Source organism: Rattus norvegicus, chromosome 16 (assembly GCF_021556685.1).
Source record: "Rattus norvegicus strain SHRSP/BbbUtx chromosome 16, alternate assembly SHRSP_T2T, whole genome shotgun sequence".
NCBI lineage: Eukaryota > Metazoa > Chordata > Mammalia > Rodentia > Muridae > Rattus > Rattus norvegicus.
The window spans coordinates 92,486,005-92,509,309 of NC_141549.1; the positions used below are offsets into that span (position 1 = coordinate 92,486,005).

Genomic DNA, 23,305 nt, shown 5'->3' on the forward strand with positions numbered 1-23,305 from the left:
CAACCAATCCATCCAACATATTGATAATCTGAGAGAAAGATTCATATCTTTTTCTAGTTCTACACATATTTAAGATTTGATTTTCAAAAAAGATGGTTTGGGTCTAATTTGGAATTTATTTTTAATGTTGAATTCTTTTATTCTGTAAACGGTAACAAAATATACAGAACAAAACTTTCCTTTTTTAAAAATGATGTTACAAACCCATATTATCACATATATAAATATTATTCTCTAGCAGAACACTAGGAATATGTTCAACAATGTATGCTAACAGCTAATCATGAGAATTTTGTATAGGAGAGTCCTGTACCATAAACTCTGAAGGACTGACGTAGACTCTGCCAGAGGTTGGGAGGAAAGAGACTGTGTGAGGGCCTGATTTAGACTCAAATTTCAAAATCATTTCACCCCTCAACAGAAAGAGATGAATCCTTCATACAAATCAAGAACAAATTCAATTTGAGCTCATTGTAAAACTAGAGAAAGTATAGTGATCCACAGTGTTGTCCCAAGTGACACTGAATCTTGTGTCATAAAGGCCAGCCATCAGCACAGGAAGTGATTCAGTAGCTGTCATAAAAAAATCTGCCCCAGTAACCCCTTCCCCACTCCCCCTGCTTCTATGAGGAAGATCCCATTCCCTCCCATCCAGCCACTCTGACAACAACACCACAGCATTACCCTACATGGGGAAACAAGCCTCCACAAGACTGACAAAGAGTAAGGAGTCTCTCTCTCTCTCTCTCTCTCTCTCTCTCTCTCTCTCTCTCTCTCTCTCTCTCTCTCTCTCCTCTCCTCTCCTCTCCTCTCTCTCCTCTCTCTCTCTCCCCCTCTCTCTCCTCTCTCTCCTCTCTCTCTTTCTCTCTCTCTCCTCTCTCTCTTTCTCTCTCTTGAAATTTGCCTTTAAATTTTCCTCTTTTTTTCCTTTATTTTATTGAATTTTTTATGTACCTTTCAAATGTTATCCCCTTTCCTGGTATCCCATCCATAAACCCTTAACCCATTCCTCTTCCCCCTTCATCTATGAGGTATGAGGGTGTTCTCCCACCCATCTACACACCCCTTCCCGCCTCCCCACCCTGACACTCCCCTACACCAGGGAGAGTGGGATAGGGTCAAACCTTGGCAGGAACAAGGGCTTCTCCTCCCATTGATGCCCAAGAAGGTCATCCTCTAATACATACGCAGCTGGAACTATGGATCTGTCCCTGTGAACTCTTTGGATGGGGCTTTAGTTCCTGGGAGCTCTGGTTGATTGGTATTGTTGTTCTTATGGGGTTGAAAACCCCTTCAGCTCCTTCAATTCTTTCTCTAACTCCTCTAATAGGGACTACATTCTCAGTTCAATGGTTGGCTGCAAACAGCATCTGTCATGGTATTTGTCATGCGCTGGAAAAGCCTCTCAGGACACAGCTTAATCAGGCTCCTGTCAGCATGCACTACTTGGCATCAGCAATATTGTCTGGGTATGGTGGCTGTATGTATATGGGCTGGATCCCCAGGTAGGGCAGTCTCTGGATAGACTGTCCTTCAATTCCTCCTCCAAACTTTGTCTCCGTATTTCCTCCTATGAATATTTCCATTCCCCATTCTAAGAAAGACTGAAGCATCCACACTTTGGTTGTCCTCCTTCTAGAGCTTCATGTGGTCTATGGATTTCATCTTGGGTTATCCGAGCTTTTGGGCTAATATCCACTTATCAGTGAGTGCATACCATGTGTGTTTTTTTGTGATTGGGTTACTTCACTCAGGATGGATCTAGTTCCATCCATTTGCCTATGAATCTCATGAAGTCATTGTTTTTAATAGCTGAGTAGTACTCCATTGTGCAAATGTATCACATGTTCTATATCCATTTCTCTGTTAAGGGACATCTGGGTTCTTTCCAGATTCTGGCTATTATAAATAAGGCTGCTATGAACATAATGGAGCATGTGTCCTTGTTATATGTTGGAGCATCATTTAAGTATATGATCAGGAGTGATATAACCTGATCCTCATGTAGTTCTACGTCCAATTTTCTGAGGAACCTCCAGACTTATTTCCAGAGTATTTGTACCAGTTTGCAATCCCACCAACAATGGAGGAGTGTTCCTCTTTCTCCACATTCTTTCCAGTATCTGCTGTTACCTGAGTTTTTGATCTTAGCCATTCTGACTGTTGTGAGGTGGAATCTCAGGGTTGTTTTGATTTGCATTTCCCTGATGACTACAGACATTAAACATTTCTTAAGGTACTTCTCAGCCATTTAATATTCCCCAATTGAGAATTCTTTGTTTATCTCTGTACCCCCATTTTTAGTAGGGATATTTGATTATCTAGAGTCTAACTTCTTCAGTTCTTTGTATATATTGCATATAAGCCTTCTATTGGATGTAGGATTGGTAAAGATCTTTTCCCAATATGTTCTTTGACATTTTGTCCTAATGACAGTGTCCTTTACCTTACAGAAGTTTTGAAATTTTATTAAGTGCCATTTGTCAGTTCTTTATCTTAGAGCATAAGCCGCTGGTGTTTAATTCAGGAAATTTTCCCCAGTGCTGATGTGTTGGAAGCTCTCCCCCAACTTTTCTTCTAATAGTTTGAGTGTATCTGATTTTATGTCAAGGTCCTTGATCCACTTGGACTCAATCTTTGTAAAGGGCCATAACAATGTATAGATTTTCATTCAATGTGTAGATTTCATCTGACCACCAGTTGAACCAGCACAATTTGTTAAGAATGCTCTTTTTTTCACTGAATAGTTTTAGCACCTTGGTCAAAGATCAAGTGACCATGGGTGTGTAGGTTCATTTCTGAGTCTTCAATTCTATTCCATTGATCTAAGTACCTGTCTCTGTACAAATAAAATACATTTTTATCACTATTGCTCTGTAATACAACTTAAGGTCAGGGATGGTAATTTCCCCAGAATTTCTTTGATTGTTGAGGATAGTTTTGGCACTCCTTGGTTTTTTCTTATTCCAAATGAATTTGCAAGCTACTCTTTCTAACTCTATGAAGAGTTGAGTTGGAATTTTCATGGGGATTGCATTGAATCTGTAGATTTCTTTTGGCAAGATGGCCATTTTTACTATATTAATCCTTTCATTCCATAAGCATATGAGATCTTTCCATTTCTGAAATCTTCAATTTCTTTCTTCAAAGACAAGATGTTCTTGTCACACAGATCTTTCACCTTCTTGGCTATAGTCACACTGAGATATTTTATATTATTTGTGACTATCGTGAAGGGTTTCAATTCCCTAATCTCTTTCTCAGTCTGTTTATCTTTTGAGTAGAGAAAAGCTACTGACTTGTTTGAGTTCATTTTATATCCAGCTACTATGGTGAAGTTGTTTATCAGGTTTAGGTGTTCTCTGGTGAAACTTTTAGGGTCACCTAAGTATACTATATCATCTGAAAATAGTGATATTTTGACTTCTTCCTTTCCAATTGGTATTCTTTGACCTCCTTTTGTTGTCTGATTGCTCTGGCTAGGATTTTGAGTGCTATATTGAATAACTAGGAATAGAGTGGGCAGCCTTGTCGAGTCCTTGATTTTAGTGGGACTGCTTCAAATTTCTCTCCATTTAGTTTTATGTTGGCTACTGCTTTGCCGTGTATTGCTTTACTATGTTTAGATATGGGCCTTGAATTCCTGATCTTTCCAAGACTTGGAACATGGAGGAGTGTTAAATTTTGTCAAATGCTTACTCAGCATCTAATGGGATAATCATGTGGTTTTTCCCTTGATTTTTGTTTATAAAGTGGATTATGTTGATGAATTTCTGTATAGTGAACCAACCTTGCATTCCTGAAATGAAGCCTACTTGATCATGATGGATGATTGTTTTGATGTGTTCTTAGATTTGGTTTGCTAGAATTTTATGAATATTTTTGTGTCTATATTCATAGGCGAAATTGGTCTGAAGTTCTCTTTCTTTGTTGGGTCTTTGTGTGGTTTAGGTCTGGTAGTCTGTCTTTTTATTGATGAATCGAGTCCATTGATCAGGACTCAATTTGATTTGCGGGATCAGGGACTAATGATTGTTGTTTTCTGTCATTAGGATGGAATCATGTTTGTGTGGTTGTCTTCTTTTGGGTTAGTTGAAATTAGATTACTTTCTTGCTTTTTCTAGGTTGTAGTTTCCCTCTGTCTATTCAAGTTTTCCATCTATAATCTTTTGTATGGCTGGATTTGTGGAAGATACTGTGTAAATTTTGTTTTGTCGTGGAATATTTTGATTTCTCCATCTATGTTAATTGAGAGTTTTGCTGGATATAGTAGCCTGGGCTGGCATTTCTCTTATCTTACCGTCTGTATGACATCTGCCCAAGATCATCTGTCTTTCATAGATTCTGGTAAGAATTCTCAGGTAATTTTGATAGGTCTGCATTTATATGTTACTTGACCTTTTTCTCTTACAGCTTTTAATATTCTTTCTTTGATTTGTGCATTTGATGTTTTGACTATTTTGTGACAGGAGGAATTTCTTTTCTGGTCCAATCTATTTGGAGTTCTGTAGGTTTCTTTTTATGGGCATTTCTTTCTTTAGGTTAGGGAAGTTTTCTTCTATAATTTTGTTGAAGATATTTACTGGCCCTTTAAATTGGGAATCTTTGCTGTCTTCTATACCTATAGGTTTGATCTTCTCACTGTGTCCTTGATTTGCTGGATGTTTTGGGTTAGGAGTTTTTTGAGTTTTGCATTTTCTTTGACTGCTGTGTCAATGTTTTCTATGGTATCTTCTGCCCCTGAGATTCTCTCTTGTCTCTCTTGTAGTCTGTTGGTAATGCTTGCATCTATGACTCCTGATCTCTTCCATAGGTTTTCTATCTCCATGGTTGTCTCTCTTTGTGATTTCCTTATTATTTCTATTTCCATTTTTAAATCCTGTGTGCTTTTGTTCAATTCCTTCATCTGTTTGGTTGTGTTTTCCTGTAATCCTTTAAGGAATTTTGGCATTCTACCTGCTTACCTGTATTGTCCTGTATTTCTTTAAGGGAGTTGTTTATGTCCTTCTTAAAGACCTCTAACATCATCATGGGTTGTGCTTTTTAAATCCAAATCTTGCTTTTCAGGTGTGTTGGTGGTATCCAGGGCTTGCTGTGGTAGGAGAACTGGGTTGTGATGATGCAAAGTGGTCTTGGTTTCTGTTGCTTAGGTTCTTGCCCTTGCTTCCTGCCATCTTTTTATCTCTAGTGTGAGCTGGTCTTGCTGTCTATGACAGTGGTTTGACCCTCCTGTAAGTCTGTATTTCAGCACTCCAGTGGGATCTGGATACAGAGAGCTGTGCCACAGGGTCAGCTCCAGTGCTGACAGAAACCAGGATTCTCTCGCAGACTGCTCCTTGGTTCCTGTGTCCAGAGGGCTCCAGGTGGGTTCTTCTTGGGACAGGTATGTGAGCAGAAGTGGTGTTCTGACCTGTGCTCCCAGATAGTCCACACCTCTGAGATAACAGCTCTCTCCCCACAGGATCTGGGCACAGAGAGCTGTGGCACCAGGTCAGCTCCAGGCACAGACTGACAAGGGAGTTTCTAGACTTAAGAACCAAGTGTGACACCTGCCTACTGTAAGGTGCCCCATGCTCTTGGTCCCAGCCTGGGCTCTACATGGCCTTGAACTGGCAGGTGTGCTGCTTGGTGTTTCCTTGCCTGATCTGCCAGAGCGCCTTATACTTGTCATGGCCTTTCCACATGTTCTCATTGTAGATGATGTCATTGTGGCTTCTCTTATTCTCATCCCAGGCCTGGAACAACTCATTGCTCAGAATTAACAGCTGCAAATTTTGCAAATGTTCATTTTTCTCTGCCTCAGTGATCTGCTTCTCCTCTTTGATGTCGTCATCTAGGATGCCCTCACTGGAGAGTTCAACCCTGTAGCCCATGGTCTCTGCTCTCTCATCCTGCAGTCCCTCCTGCATATGGAAATCATGGCCCATACACTGGGGGTGGTAAGGGAGGGGGTTTTCATCTATGGCTGCAGCTCCTCCTTGATCTTCACTAGGTCATTCTGGGCTGCTTTAGCCCAGTTCTGCCACTCCTCCATGTTGACCTCCTTGCACCTCCTTGCCTCCTCCAGTGTGAAATCTTGGCCCTCTACTCTGCCAGCTCTGCAGCAAGCTGTTCCTGACTCTTTATCTGATCCTGTACCTATCTCTCCAAATCTTCCTTGGCCTGGGTCAGCCTGCAAATGTTCAGCCTCTTCCTGAGCTTGCCTCCTTTCTTCCTCCAACTGAAAGACCTTTTCTTTTTTTTTTTCTTTTTCTTTTCCATCTTTATTAACTTGAGTATTTCTTATTTACATTTCGATTGTTATTCCCCTTCCCGGTCTCCCGGCCAACATCCCCCTAACCCCTCCCCCTTCCCTTCTATATGAGCTTTCCCTCCCCATCCTCACCCCATTACCACTCTCTCCCCAACAATCACGTTCACTGGGCGTTCAGTCTTGGCAGGACCAAGGGCTTCCCCTTCCACTGGTGCTCTTACTAGGCTATTCATTGCTACCTATGAGATTGGAGCCCAGGGTCAGTCCATGTATAGTCTTTGGGTAGTGGCTTAGTCCCTGGAAGCTCTGGTTGGTTGGCATTGTTGTTCATATGGGGTCTCAAGCCCCTTCAAGCTCTTCCAGTCCTCTGAAAGACCTTTTCAATCTGCTCAGAGAGCTCTTTCACTGCCCTCTTGGTCTTCTGCTCATAGTCCTGCAACCAAAGCATCATCTCCTCCTCCTTCTAGAGCATCTGTTCCTTTTCTCTCTCTACAATTTCTCTCCTTTTCTTGGTTTCCAACTGCTGTCACTCCAGCTACTTTTGGTGCTTCTCCTCCCAAGCCTGGGCCTTCTTCTGTGTCTTGATGTTATTGGGCTTCCTGTGGCTCATGTACACCCCATGGTTCCCCATTCTCAGGTGGGGAACATAGAACACAAAAAAGGTGCCTTCTTGACAAATGGGCTTGATGACAGACTTCTTGTTCCTAATTTCACTCCAAGGGAAACCAATCTTCAGGGTCAACTTGTCATTTTTTTCATAAATGTTAAGTTCAAGGACATAAACTCCAAGCCAAAGATCTGTTCCTTTCTTGTTTTTGATCTCGAAATAGTTGATCCCATACATTTCCAAGTCCTGGGCAATCTTCAGATATTCTAGCATACCACTGTTCTTGAGCATCCCTTGGTGTTCTATGTGCCACACATGGATCTGGTTTTCCTGCTGGTCCCTGCTAAGCTTGAGCTGGCTCATGACTCTCTAAGGGATCAGTTATTCAGACCTGAGGTACCCAGACTTCTGCATTTCCTTGTTCTAATCTCCGAACTTGGCCTGAACCTCATAGAACCCCAGGAGCATGAATGTCTCTGGGGAAAGTAGATCTCATTGCTGAGGATCCCTTCCTTGACTTGCAGGAAGAAGAGCTTCTGTGTGATGCCCTGGATGAGCTACTCCCTCAGGGTAGAGCATGGCTCAGAATTTGAACTGGACAGGGTTCTCCTTTAGAATTTCCTATGCAGAGACCTTTTTATCAAGTTTCAACCAGGCAGGAAATCCTTTATTGTCTACATACTGTAGGCCAAAGTACCACACTTCCCAGAGGCCAATAATCTTTATCACCTGATCAAAGACCTGCTTCCTGGTGGTGTTTGGCTGGATGACAAACTTCAGTTCCACACGCATGGTGGTTAACTGGACATTGATTGACTTGGGCATCTTGGCTGGCTGATGGGTCCTCAGCAAGTCTGATGTGCAGTGATGGTGGAGACTTGTTGGGACCTGCTGGTGGAGGCAAGCCCTCTATTTTGGAATATTTTTAATGGTGGAAGTGGAAATATTTTTGTCAACCAGAGCATAGCTGCTGTAATTCTCCAAAAACCTTGGATCATCACCGAGACATCGAAAGAAGACATATGGATTCTTTTTTCCTATAAAATACACTAAAAAAATGGCTGAAGATTATCTCTCTTAGACTCAGCATTCAAATTTGAGATGTTTTCCATAACATTCTACAATGACACTTTTTTTTCAGTTGAAGACTGAATTCAATATTTTTTTCTGTTAGAAAGATCTAATTTGGCTAATTGTTCTGACAAGATCCTTTGATTTCATCAAATACTGGCAACTGGAGCCAATGAGCAGAAGATAATGACAATGAAAAGATACCATGACAGTTAGGTAAGCATTAATTAAATCACAGTGAGGAACCACTGCATGTCCAGAAAAAATTGCTAGCAAGATAAGACAACAGAGATGACAAGAAGCAAACAGCAATTCTCATAGACTCCTGGTGGTGCTTTAAAAAACACTTTGCAGTTTCTTTAAAAGGTAAAACAAGCTAGCAATCTCAACTCTTTATAATCAAGCAGTATCACCTGAAATAAACATTATTACAAAAAGCCACTCTTCTAGGCATATAGAAGATATTGAATGCAAGGAAACATGAAAGAGCAATTTAAGATCATATTGACTTTGGAGGGAGTTTTGTATTTGTCATAGTTTATGTAGTATCCATCCACGCAGTAGAGTTTATGAAAAGAATGTAATCTATAGGAAAATGGATAAAACTAACAATCATTTTGTTACAGAATATAGGCCAATTTCAGAAAGAAAAATTATTACATGTTTTCTCATAATTTAGATTTTTAAAAATAATAATGAGCCATGGTAGAAGTGGGGAGAATGAAAGGACATTCACTGAAGTGAGTAGAATCAAGGGAAGAGAAGGAGGTTGGAAAATGAGTAAAGCACAATGCATGATAGGAATATATAAATATCACAATGATATTCATTATTTTGTATAGTGAATATAAACTACAAATTCATAAAAATGTTCTTTTAATTTTTATCATCATCTTAATTTTACATAATAATCAGTATTCTTATGCTACTTTCATATATATTCAGAGTGTATCCCTTAACCTCTCTTGCTCCCTTTCTTCTTCTACTGATATCTTTCCTCTTTCAAGTAGTGCATCTGCTTTCATGCCTTTTATGTGTGTGAAACCCAATACCTTCTATTATAGTTATATAGAAGAATATGGGAATCTTACCAATGTCTATACATGGTGATTTGACTGAAAAATGTACCACAAAGGCTTAGGCATTTGAATTTGGTCCCAGGATGGTGGTGCTGTTTAGAGAGGTTACAGAACCTTTCAGATGCAAAAACAAGAAAGAACATACATCACTTGGTATGGGCTTTGAGAATTTATAGCTTCATTCATCTTCATGTTCACTCTCTCTGGTTTCTTTGTGTGATTGGAGATGGTATCTCTCAGCTTTTTATTTCAGCACATTGACCCCATGCCTCCCAACTATTATGGACTCTTACACCATGGAATCATAAGCCAAATAAATTTTTGATAACTCGTTTTTAATCATGGCATTTTTCACAGCAACCAAAATTAATTAATACAATACCACTAAAGAAAATGTTTCTCCCTTCCTCATCAAATATTAATTCTGTATGGATCTTCAGGGAGGAGATGAGTCTTATGAACTCTTCCCCCTTCTACAACAGGGTGTTGACGGGCCCAATATTGTGAAGGTCTTGGGTAGGTAATCACAGCTACTGTGAGTTCAAGAGTACAACTACGTCATGCCCAGAAGTCAGCATTTCATACCACACCCTTACCCTTCCTTCAGCTTTTGGCACTATCTTCCAAGATGTTCTCTGGGCCTTTGAGGGAATAGCGTGAATGCCCAATTTATGGCTGTGCCTTCAATAGTCATTTATTCTTTGAACTTTGACTGGTTAGAAATCTCTGAAGTTACCACCCACCACAGCAAAATAAAGTTTCCCTGTCCAAAGCTGGCATTGACACTATTCTGTGGGCATAAACAGTTATTTTGAAGCCAATTTGACAGGCACATCATGCCCATTTGGCAAGACACTAGCAGGAGCTTCCCCAGTAATGACCTACACCTTCCTTATCTAGAGATTTTAACTGAGTTTATAGCTCCAAACATGAATCCTTCCTATAAATCAAGCCTCAAATCCAATAATAATGTGATTGGTTATCCAATAAATAACTTTTCACTGTTTCAGTAGTGAGGTCGTCTTGACTGGCCTATCAGGACTGCTGCATACAAGGTCCACAGCTAAGTAGGAGTATTGGTGACAATTCTTCCCAAGACCCTGCATAACACCTTTTGGTGGTATAAAAGCTAGCATGAAGAAGAAAATTTTCATAGTTAAAGCTAGATTTCTCTATTTCACATGATGGAGAGGCATATCGTATCTTCAGTCATAATGTCTTACCACCTAGAACAACTATACTTTTTAAGCTTGGGGAATCTTGCTTTATATACATTTCTCCATAATAAAACTGACTGAAAATTTCATTGGCAAAGACACAGCAGCAAAATTTTATTCAACATTTTTCCAGCACTTTCAAAGAATATTATACTAAATTTGGAGCCTCTAAGTAAAAAATAGCAGGAACTAAGAGTTATTTTTAAAAACAAAAACTAGTAAATTCTTTGACTGCCAACTTCTCAGAAATTGAAGTGATGAATACCTTCAGTTAGAGAAACAATTTGAAAGCTCCAATTCAATATTTTCAGCAAAAATGGTAAAAAAAAAAGATACCATCAAATTGTTCATAGAATTTTATAAGCCATCCCATACCATCTAATTCTTTATGTAAACAAAATTCACTCTTAATTAAATATAAAATACGTCACCATCTAACAGCAACAGAAGACTTCAACATAATATTACCACTATCCTTACTTTCTTCTAGGTTATTTGCATACAGCAATTCAATTAGTCCCCACAATAATTCCATAGCGTAGTATCCCCTTTTACAGTTGGGTTAATTTAAGCACAGGAAGTCTAGGTAACATTTTTAAGATCTCTTAGTTGAAAAGTGACAAAACTTGAACTAAATAAATCAGGCTCAGCATTCTGTAGATTGACCAAAATACTAAACTGTGAAATATCCACAGGCAAATAAATGTCAAAGCTTGCAATAGAATGAAATTCTTTCCTGAATGCATGACAGTTGATAAAGTGCTTATCTACCAGGCAAGAAACACTTTTTCAGTACCACATAAACCAGCTATGGTGGCACACCCTTGCAATTCCAGCACTCAGGAAGAGGAAGCAGCAGGATATGAAGCTTAAGGTCATCCTTGGCTACCTTTGTGTTGATGCTATTAAAAGGCAATATATGCTAGTATTGATCTCTTTCTAACTTCTGCTTTTAAGGTAAAAGGCTTCTTGCTGATGCCTTCTTGTGATTAAGAAGGGAGGGACAGAAACAATCTCCCCTACCAAATGAGCCACCATAGAATCATAACCAGTAACTACCTCTAACTATATTGACCCAAGAGCAAGTTAAACATATGTTTACTTAAGTTGTAGATGCCCAGAGCCAATTCCACTTAAAATCTGCTGATCTCTTATAACCAGAGTTTCCTTAAGTATCATATACCTTCACAAATGCTTGAAGAATCAGTGAAGACAGACAAGAGTAAAAACAATGTAGAAGGTAATTGAAAACAAAGTTTTCCTATAAAACATTTTGTCTGAGGAACAGGATGAGAAATTCCATAAAGACAATGATTGACATTTATTTCGCCATATCTCTCATTATCACAAAAGGAGTTTAATTGCACTTGTGAAATTGAGAATATTGGTCTTGAATTAGATTATCAAATCCTGCCCACTTTCAAGACAATCCTCCTCATAGACATGCACTTAAAGGTAATTAACACAGAATTGAGGGTAATTAACACAGGAATTAATTTGTATTTCTGAACAGCTAATATTTCACATTGATAAAGAACAATTATCATGTCTTTAATTACCACTTTCCTAACTATACACATTTCTTTCAAGGGTAAATACACAATTTATTTGATATAGGGAAAATTAAGTAACTATCAAATAGCAACTAGAAGGATGGGACAGAACACAAAAAATAAAATAAAATAAAAATGATGAATTCCCAATGATTTGTTTCTTCAAAACTTAAAATGCTCATTTAATACTTTAAATTTCTGTACATGGTTTTTTTTTTCAACTTTGTAAAGACAAGTGTAAACCTACACTTAATTTGCATTAGGTGTAGGTTTCAAGCACTCATTATTATAAGCTCAGCCAACCAGAACAAGACCATTAACAATAAGTCTATCCAATTTATCAAGTGAATCTAGACTGGGTCTTTGGGAATGGCTCACATGTTAAATTGATTCATTAGAGTTCTATTAAATACCAAAGTAATATGTTCATTATACCAGGGATTTTTAATACTGTGCCAAATGATGGTCCTCAAGATTCTGAAGCAGTAGGAAATTCTTTATCCTGCAGCACAGGGGTCAATTTTATTTTTAAAGACTTATTTTATTTATAATTATGGAGGTTGTATATGCACATGTGTTCAGTCACCATAGAGACTATAAGAGATTGTCAGATCCTCTGGATCTGGAATTACAGGTGGTTGTGGGTCACCATATGGGTGCTGGGGACCACTGAGATCTTCAACAACAACAGTATATACACTGAGCCATTTTCTGATGTAACGAAATACTATCCTCTGCACATAGCAGAGTTGTTACTTCTTAATCAAAGTTACTATAGTTATCTACATGAGACTCTAACAAAATAGGGCCTGTTGGCATTCCTTCACATAAAGAAGAGGAATGAGGAAAGTCATTAGCTTTCTCACGAAGATTCCAGCTATTGCCTTCCTCTGTACCTTTCTATCAGCTGGCCCAGCATTTCAGGAAGGCATATATGCACGTAGACTAACTGAATCTAAAATCAATGCAGTTTGAGGAGACCATCACCTACACTGGGTTGGAACTTTTCAGTGATTAAGCTACTATGAGGTCATCAGCAATCACAAGTAAGCTCTTAATGATGGTTCAACAAGTTAGCACAGCAAACATAGTGGTTCAGCAAGCTAGACCCTCTTTAGGTTAAAAAGGTGTTTGTTCAGGTCTCCCCAGAGAAAGTTAATGCAATGCCTATTATTTTCTACCTACCCAAACCCCTCATAACTTTTATTATCTTTAGAATCATTTTGACGCTTCTCAAAGTGTTATTAGTTTTCTCTCCCTTTTTCCAAACGTCATAAAGTTTGACAAATAGTCCCTGAATAATGGATACTTTAAAACAGTAGTTCTCAACCTAATGCTGTGGCCTTTTAATACAATTCTTCATGTTGTGGTGACTCCCAACCATAAAATTATTCTGTTGCTATTTCGTAACTTCAATTTTCTACTGTTATAAATCATACAGTAAATATACAATAAACAGGATATCTGATATGTAACCCCCAAAGGCATTTGATGACAGGTTGAGAAATACAGCTTTAAAGTATTGTAGGTTGTAAATTATTTATACTACTCTTAAATCATTTCTATAGTTAGCTAAAAATTATAGATTTCAAAGTTAAATTGTCTTTATCTCTTTTCAATCACATACAGCAAAAGGTTCTTGTCTTTCAGATAATCATTAGCCCTACAGTGTATTATTACATAACACAAAATATATATTGGCTTTATATATATTTAATCAGGAAGCCATGCATGGTTATCCTTGCAGTTTATGCCAAGTTTTTCTGGACTATAAAAACATAACATAAAACCCATAATAGACTCTGTTCTAGAATAAGAAAGTCCTTGCAAAGTCTGTGAAGTATGATGCTGTTTACCAATGAATGAATGGTGAGTGTGCCTGTGAAGGCATAGCTGTGCACGTGCACAGGTGCGTGCTTCATGTGTCTAGTTAGTATATACAAGATCCTGTTAAGTGTTCTCCCAGAGATAAAATGCATATATAAAAAAAGAAAAGACTTCTCTATTATGAGCTTAGTACATCATACAGCTACCTACGTATTGTTTTCCTTGTTTGTCACTTTTCTGACAAATCACTAGAGGTCAAAACTAATGGTTAAAACTGACTCAACAGCTTTATTTCTCAAGGGAGCATGTCTTAAGTATCTTGTCTTAAGCCTTGTTAAGCCTTGTCCCTGCCGCACCCCTTCTACAACCAGCCCTTTTCAAGGTCTCAGGCATTTTATGGTCTTGTAAAGAAATCATATTCTATCTGATGATGGTTGAGATACATATCAGTCATAAACATAAAGTTCTGTACAATCTTCACTTCCTTATATCGTTTTTTATAACTAGTTTCTTGTCATTGGTATTACTGAATCATAAACTCAAGTGAAAAAGTGTTCTATTTAAAATATTTTTATTATTATTTTATTGCATGTTTATTCTGAATGTTCATAAAACATGCCCTGACATTTAGTTAAAATGTTATCTCACATGAGACAGTAATATTTCCTTTTTTCTTGAATTCACCTACATGTATGCTCATTCATGCAACCTTAACACTTAACAAAATGCTTCACCTGTATAAGGCAAACAATAATATTTATTGAATGAAAATCTGGGTTATCTTATGTTGAAATTTTCTTTCTCTATAATCCAACAGTCGCCCTCATGTAAGATAATTACATCATCCACCTAATTCCCCTTATCCCTTTCTGTCTCTTACATAATCTTGTACACTCAATACTTGACATTATGTCTATCAAATATTAGGAGCCATATACTATTTGTTTAATGTATGAAATAAATAATGACTGAAAGGCAACAATGGCACCATGTAAATTAGATATGGAGCTCTTCATAGTCACTTTGATTCTAGTATGTCTTAACCCAGGCTTCAAATATGTCTACAATGTCTCTAACTTCTGCCGTATATTTCCACATTAAGATACTGTCCCAGGAAGCTTTCCCTAAGCAATGCAGACTGCAGCTTACAACCTCTAGAAAGCATGCTCCTTTCTTTCTACACTTGTAAGATGTGCCCCATTGTCTCTATTAGCAGATATCTAAAATGACTACTGCTCCTCCTTAGATTCCATTCTCTCTAAATTATGGAACATTTTGCACATAATAGTAATCAATTTTGACATTCCAATCTGCTTATCACTTTGGTATTTCTTATACACATATCTTTTCATATCAGTGAGATCTGTATAATCATGGCAGACCTAAACAGTATCTCAAGGTATTTTCTTGGCTAACTTGAATGATTTAGATGCCTTAGTATTTCTTTAACTGAATTTATACTTCAGTTTACCTTTCTGTAGTTTCTTAAAAAATAAAACTGAAACCAACTTCAAGGCATAAAAATATCTGTGCATAATAGACTATTTAAAGGAGAGAAAACCACACATTCTATATCAATTAATTAACATGGATTACATGCCTCACAAGGACCTTGAGAAACAGTGCTTTCTAAGTGTTTACATTTCCAGCTACAAGATTTGTGACAGGGAAGTCAAATACTAGAATCTAAAATAGAATATTTTTCTCTTTTCACAATTCCTGCCTCACAAATGTGCTCAAACTGACTGCTAACTCAAAATATTAAAAGTTAGCTACAATCAGAGAAAACATGCTTTTTGCTCCAAATTTTATATAAAAAATTAATGGACTTATTTTATTAGGTTTTTTTAATACATTTAAGAATAAAATTTCTCCACAACCTGTTTCTTGAAAGCATCCAGTAATAGTACGTCAAAGGAAAGAAAATCATCAGTGATAAAATTCATGTAGGAAAGAATGAGTCATAGGACTTTTTTAAGAATGCTTTTTCTTGCAGTGGGAAAGTAGAAAGCACTCCTATTGGATACATTCCAAAGATAAGAAGTATGGCCAAAGATAAAAGTTTATTTTAATCCTCCAAAGACTAGTGGGCAGTTTGAAAAATATTAAAGAAAATAGCCCACATCTTTTAACTACAGGAAATACTGGGCTGTTAAGGAAATGTTTTCCTAAGTTTTAATCTCTGTTTCATTTTGCTTTGCTTTCACATAATTATTACAGTATCCACTTAGCCTTGATACTTTATAATTAGAGGTTTTTGAAGAAAAATGTTAGACAAAACCGTGATTATATGAGCAGTCCTAACTCAAGCCAACATATAAGATGAACTTCAAACGCCCCTTTGCCCTAGCGTGGTTCCTTCTTCATGCAAGGTTTTCACTATGATTATTAAATTATCTTGAACAATTTCTTCATTAAACATGTTCCCTAATAAGGCAAATAACTCAGTATTTTACAATCACCTTTTATACATACTTTATGCTGGTTCTTTACCAGAACCAGCTGTGTCCCTTTCTGATCCCATTAATCCATGTTATAGGTCTCAGAGATGTAACAAGCAGTGAAGTGCTATGCTATTCCTGAGGTGCTATGCTGGCTAGTTTCTATCTTAACACAAGATAGAAACTTGGGAAAACAATATTTGGGGAAATGCCCCCATCAGATTGGTCTTCAGGCAAGACTTCTGCACAGGTTTTAGTTGATGACTGATGTGGAAAGGCCCCTAGCACTCTAACTTGATGAATGACTTATCGTCTTGAGGAGAACATAAGCACAAGTTCTCCTATTGGGGATTGTCTTTTATTTTAGGACTCAGTGACCAGTGTTATTCCATATTCAATTAGTAAGAAGAAAAAAAGAACTTTATAAACACCTCTTCAGTGCACACCTGTGGTCATCTGAGTTGGAAAAGGTTGGAACCAAATCATGGTTTATCCACTTCTATGTCCTCCTGTGACTGGTTTTGTTATTTGTCTAGTTTCCTTTCTGTTGATGTGACAAAATTTGCTAACCTAAAACACTTTTGGAGAAAAGACTTTATCTCATTTCATAATTCCAAACCAGAGCCCATCAATAGAGGAAATCAAAGCATACACCAAACCAAAGACAAGACCCATGGAAGAATGTTTCTTTGTGACTCACTTATCATGCTCAGCTGTACTCTTATACAGCTCAGAACCATCTGCCTAAATGATGGTGCCACCCACAGTGTATTAAGCCCCATATGTCAACAATTAGAGACAACCCTCCTTAGATCTACCCACAAGTCAATTTGAACTAGGAAAATCCTCAATTGAAGTGTCCCTCAACTGAGGAATGGATACAGAAAATGTGATACATTCATACAATGGCTATCAAAAACAATGACTTTATGAAATTTGTAGGCAAATGGATGGAAGTAGAAAATATCACGCTGATTAAGGTAACCCAGTCACAAAAGAACACCCATGGTATGTACTCACTGATAAGTAGATATTAGCCCACAAACTTGGAATACCCACAATACAACTCACAGACCACACAAAACCCAAGAAGGAAGACCAAATTGTGGATGCTTCAATCCTACCTAGAAGGAGGAACAAAATAATTACAGGAAATAATTGGGAGGGAGGGATCTTGGAGGACAAAAGGAAGAGAAGGATAAAAGGGGACAGGATCGGGTGTGGGAGAGACAGAAGTTCAGAGGGTCAGGAAATTGAGTGGAGGTGTGTAGGATCTGGGTCTAATCACTAGAAAGTCCCAGATGTCATGGAAGCAAGAGGTTTTCAGGACCCAACAGGGATGATATTAGCCAAAAACCCAACATAGGGAAGATAAAACCTATAGAGACCATATCAAGTAAATAGGCACAACTCCTGTTTGAGTGATGTGCCCACCCACCCATCTCAAAAATTTTAACCCAGAATTGTTTTCTATCTGAAGAGAATACAGGAACTGAGTGGAGCAGAGATTGAAGGAAAGGCTATCCAGAGAATGCCCAGCTCAGGCTTCCATCCCATCTGCAGACACCAAACCCATACAGTATAGCCGATGCCAAGAAGCACTTGCTGACAGAAGCCTGGTATAGTAGTCCCCCAAGAGGCTCTGCCAGTGCCTGACCAAGACAGATGAGGATGCTCTCAGCCAAACATCAGACTGAGCACAGGGACACCCAAGAGAAGATTTAGGGGAAGGACCAAAGGGGCTGAAGAAGATTGCAACCCCATAAGAAGAACAACAATATCAACAAACCAGATCCCCCAGAGTTCCCAGGGACTAAACCACCAACCAAAGAATACACATGTAGGGACCCCGTGGCTCCACCAGCAGATGTAGCAGAGGATTGCCTTATCTGGCATCAATGGGAGGAAAGGCCCTTGGTCCTGTGGAGGCTATTTGCTCCAGCATATGGGGGATGCTAGAGCAGTGAGGTCAGAGTGACTGGGTAGGGGGAGTACCCTCACAGAGGCAGAGGGAAGGGGAACGGGATAGGGGTTTTGCAGAGAGGAAGCCATAAAGGGAGTCAACATTTGAAATGTAAACAAATAAAATAACATATATATATGCATATATATACATGATATGATGATATGATATATGATATGATATATATAGATGTAGACAGGTAGATATAGGTAGAGAGAAACTGTCTTCTCAGGTAACTCTAACATGTATCAAACTGATAGGTAAAGTAACTATGACAGCAATGTACCTTGCATCCACATCTGTAGAATATACATATCCAGAACTATGGGCAGTACGGTAGTAAAACTAATGATGTTAGTGGTCTCTTTCAAGCATCTATTATAGAAAAGAAGGACATGTCTGTGGCAAGAGACAATTTTATCAAAATGCGAATGCTTCACTCCTTCTTTAAAAGGGGAAGAAGAATACCCTTGGCAGGGAATAGGAAGGCAAAGTGTAGAACAGAGGCAGAAGGAACACCCATTCAGAGCCTGCCCCACATGTGGCCCATACATATACAGCCACCAAACTAGATAAGATGGATGAAGCAAAGAAGTGCAGGCTGACAGGAACCGGTTGTAGATCTCTCCTGAGAGACACAGCCAGAATACAGCAAATACATAGGCGAATGCCAGCAGCAAACCACTGAACTGAGAATGGGACCCCCGTTGAAGGAATCAGAGAAAGGACTGGAAGAGCTTGAAGGGGCTCAAGACCCATATGAACAATGCCAACCAACCAGAGCTTCCAGGAACTAAGCCACTACCCAAAGACTATACATGGACTGACCCTGGGCTCCCACCACATAGGTAGCAATGAATATCCTAGTAAGAGCACCAGCGGAAGGGGAAGCCCTTGGTCCTGCCAAGACTGAACCCCCAGTGAATGTGATTGCTGGGGGGAGGGTGGTAATGGGGGAAGGATGGGGAGGGGGATGTTGGCCCGAAAACCGGAAAGGGGAATAACAATCGAAATGTAAATAAGAAATACTCAAGTTAATAAAGATAGAAAAAATATATTTTTTATTTTTTTTACACTCCAGATTTTATTCCCCTCCTGGTCCACCCTCCAACTGTTCTATTCAACACTCTTCAGAAAATGAATCAACACTTATCACTGTATTTTTTTTTGAAAGCTTTTCATCCAAACTCAAAAAGGAAAACAAGGGAACACAGTAAAGGAAGAGAAATATTTATAATATAAATGTTCTATCTTAAATCCCCTCACAAATAATACCACAAAGATATTTACTTTAACATTTGATGAGTCCCCTTATAGTTATGAGTAATATTCTTGGTTTGTAGGATGGTTTTATGGTACACTGCTGCCTTGGCCAAAGTCTTTAACTTGTAACACTTGTAGCAGTGGAAAAAGTTCAAAAGGATCCCTAGTAATTTCTAACATAACATTTCCTTGCTCTTGATAGTTATATGCTCATATTATTGAGGTGTACCAAAAGGACCCCAGAGCAGCCAAGTGATAGATAGCCTTCTGGTGACTGAAAGTTGAATGCTTATGTGATTCTTATTTTCAAATTTCATAACTAAGAAACAGGATATGGCGAAAATTTTTCAACATGGGGCAAAAGAAATGGTTCAAAATGTAGGTACAATGTTCAAGCATGAGTATTTGAATTCAAATTCCAAAATTCACATGAAAATCTGCATTTTTGCACCTCTGAATCAGTGATCCCAGCCCTGGGTGGTAGGGGGACAGGATTGCTTACTTGAACTGAATGGCTTGCAGCCTAACCCTTGTTCAGAAAGAGATTGTAGTTCAATAGAATAGAGAATGATAAAGTACAATATCCAACACACTCCTCTGATATCTTACCTGCATGCACATACGTGACACACACAAAAACACTCTTTTGTCGATCATCAATCCTTTCTCTTATTCTGACATAATTGAACACAGTTTTTGTGAATATATTTCACACAGACTTTAATACCATATTCACAGTCCAGGATGCTTCTATATTGAAAAGCTTCTAGATTTCTATGAATTGTTTGGAAATAATATTTAAGACTGCAACGTGAATATTCAATGAAAGAGAAATAAATCTACAATCTTTTTAGAAATGCCTGAGACGATGACAAGGTAACATATCTAGACTTCTCATCCATCTGAGCATCAACTGTTTATTAGGCAAACAGGGTGCTCCAGGAATGGAAAATAGATCAACTGACTTTTATTAAAACAATATAAATCATAGTTTTCATTATCCTTAGTTAACATAATTAAAAGAGGGAATCATTTCCACTCCAGAAGATTCATTTATTAATTACTCTTTTCCTTGATGTATGAAAATACATAGCGAAAGTAACTTAAGGAAGAAGGATTTATTTTCAATTTATCTGAAAAATACAATCCACCACCATGGCTGGGAAATCATATACAGGAATATGAGATAGTCAGACACATGCTACTACCCACACACAGTGAATCTTCCTTCTTCTATAAAATCTTTCTAAAAATGCTTTCATAGAAACACCCAGGTTCCCATGTGTGTTTCTGTGGGAAATACTAACCCACCCAACTGACAATGAGGTTTATCTATTACAATTGGCCTGAATGGGAGTTAGGTAAACTCAACCTCTGAACTATCCATTCAAGGCTATACCATAGATTTTCTAGCAGTGGTTCACAATAGATCCTCTCCAACATCATCTAATGAGTCAGAACATGCATTAGATAAACCCCGCTAGACAAGCATACATGCTATAAATTCATACTTGAATTGGGCCTTTTAAAACTGTTACAATCTTTTTGCTCCTCAGAAAGTGTGCTTTATACTGTTCCTAATAAAGTAAATCTATTTTCCTCAAATTCAAGTAATAGATTTCATCTCTCCCAAGAAACCCCTCAATGTCAATAATGATGCTCACTCAAAATAGAAGATAGAAGTCCAATCAACTTCATAAAGGACCGACATCATTCTAAACTATAAATGTCTTCAGTAACTATGCAGTCATTACTTACTTTGCACACAGCAACTGTAGAATTATTAACTACGGAATGCATAAAATTTCCTTTAGCTTTCCATCTCTACATGAAAAGTCTTTCCAGTCTACTATTGTTCTGTATTAGTGTAAATTTTAACATACCAAAAAGATCCATAATAAAGAGAAAGTACTACGAAAATTAAAACTCCATTAACAGCATTAAGGAAGTTGAGCCCATGGAATGTACTTTCTGGGACTTATCAAATGAGAGACTGCAGCTCCTGCAAAAACTTCACAGGGTCAAGAAAATATATCAAATCTTTTCTAGATTGTTTACAATGCCTGATAGAAACACTATGCTGGTAGCTGTTATACTGCATTGTTAAGGAGCAATGGTTAAAAAAATAAAGAAGTCTGTACATGTTTCATATAGGTATAATCTTTCTCAGTACTTTTGACACATGATTGAATGAATAGGTGTAGCAACTGTAAGAATGAAAGAAAAGATTGCCACATACAAGAGACTTTCAGTCGTGTTAGCAGCAGACTTTTCAGCAGAAACTGGTTGACCAGAATAGAGTGGCAAGTCTGAAGTACAGAAGAGGGAAAGCTGTCAAGAATACAGTATCTACCAAAATTATACTTTAGAACTGAATGAGCAACAAACATTTCTCCCAAACCAAAGCTGAGAGATTTCATCGACACTAAATCTTATTTACAAGGAGGGTTCAAGTTGAAAAGAACACCAGATGCTGACATGAAACAAATAGAAGTCTATGGTTCCATTATATTCATAAGAGTTTGGGGGTCAGCAAGTGGGCTCAGAGGGCACAGGTACTTTCAACCAAGCCTGATGAATGAGTTCAATCCCCAGATTTCATGTGGTAGAAGGAGAGAACTGACTCCCACAAGTTTTCCTTTAGTCTTCACATTTGAACTGTGGCATGCACAGCTATACGTACATTTACCATAAATAATGTTTAAAATTTTGTAAGTATACAGTCAAATATAAAATAATTTGATACTGTGATGTTAATGTGAATGTTACATGTTTGTAAGGAAAGGTGAAAGGTCAAATTGCTAAATATAATAATAACTACAATATTATTGAGATATGTATGGAGATAAAGTAATTAGTTTTATTCAAGGGCAGTTAAGATTTAATCAGGTAAAAGTAGTCTATTCTAATTATAAACTATCTTATATAAGCCTCATATAAAGGCAGTAAAAAATTTATACTAGCCTCAGAAAAATGTTTAAAAATATTTAGGGGAGACACCGCCGGAACCTGAAAGAAACAGACCAGATAAACAGTTCTCTGCACCCAAATCCCGTGGGAGGGAGAGCTAAACCTTCAGAGAGGCAGACAAGCCTGGGAAACCAGAAGTGACTGCTCCCTGCACACACATCTCGGACGCCAGAGGAAAAAGCCAAAGACCATCTGGAACCCTGGTGCACTGAAGCTCCCGGAAGGGGCGGCACAGGTCTTCCTGGTTGCTGCCGCTGCAGAGAGCCCCTGGGCAGCACCCCACGAGCGAACCTGAGCCTCGGGACCACAGGTAAGACCAAATTTTCTGCTGCAAGAAAGCTGCCTGGTGAGCTTGGGACACAGGAAAGCAGAATTTCTCTAGGACCAGGCACGTTCTGTGTTTACCGGAAGTCCCACACCCACGGATCCCGGCCCACAGCAGCTCTCTGCTCCCAGACCCGGTGAGAGAGAGACCCAACCGCCTGGTCAGGTGGGCACTCCTGAGGCTGCAGAGCGGAAGAGACCACCAACTCTGCTCACCCCTGCCCACATCCCTGGCCCAAGAGGAAACTGTATAAGGCCTCTGGGCTCCCGTGGGGAAGGGCCCAGGAGCGGCAAGACCCCTGTGCCTGAGACACCGCCGGAACCTGAAAGAAACAGACCAGATAAACAGTTCTCTGCACCCAAATCCCGTGGGAGGGAGAGCTAAACCTTCAGAGAGGCAGACAAGCCTGGGAAACCAGAAGTGACTGCTCCCTGCACACACATCTCGGACGCCAGAGGAAAAAGCCAAAGACCATCTGGAACCCTGGTGCACTGAAGTTCCCGGAAGGGGCGGCACAGGTCTTCCTGGTTGCTGCCGCTGCAGAGAGCCCGTGGGCAGCACCCCACGAGCGAACCTGAGCCTCGGGACCACAGGTAAGACCAAATTTTCTGCTGCAAGAAAGCTGCCTGGTGAACTCAAGACACAGGCCCACAGGAACAGCTGAAGACCTGTAGAGAGGAAAAACTACATGCCAGAAAGCAGAACACTCTGTCCCCATAACTGACTGAAAGAGAGG

At 38.8% G+C, this 23,305-nt stretch overlaps 1 pseudogene; it reads right to left on the bottom strand.

The window, feature by feature from the left end:
- Nucleotides 1-5,452: 5,452 nt before the first annotated feature.
- Ezr-ps1 (Ezrin, pseudogene 1) lies at nt 5,453-7,792 on the bottom strand (annotated as a pseudogene).
- Between the last annotated feature and the right edge of the window lie 15,513 nt (nt 7,793-23,305).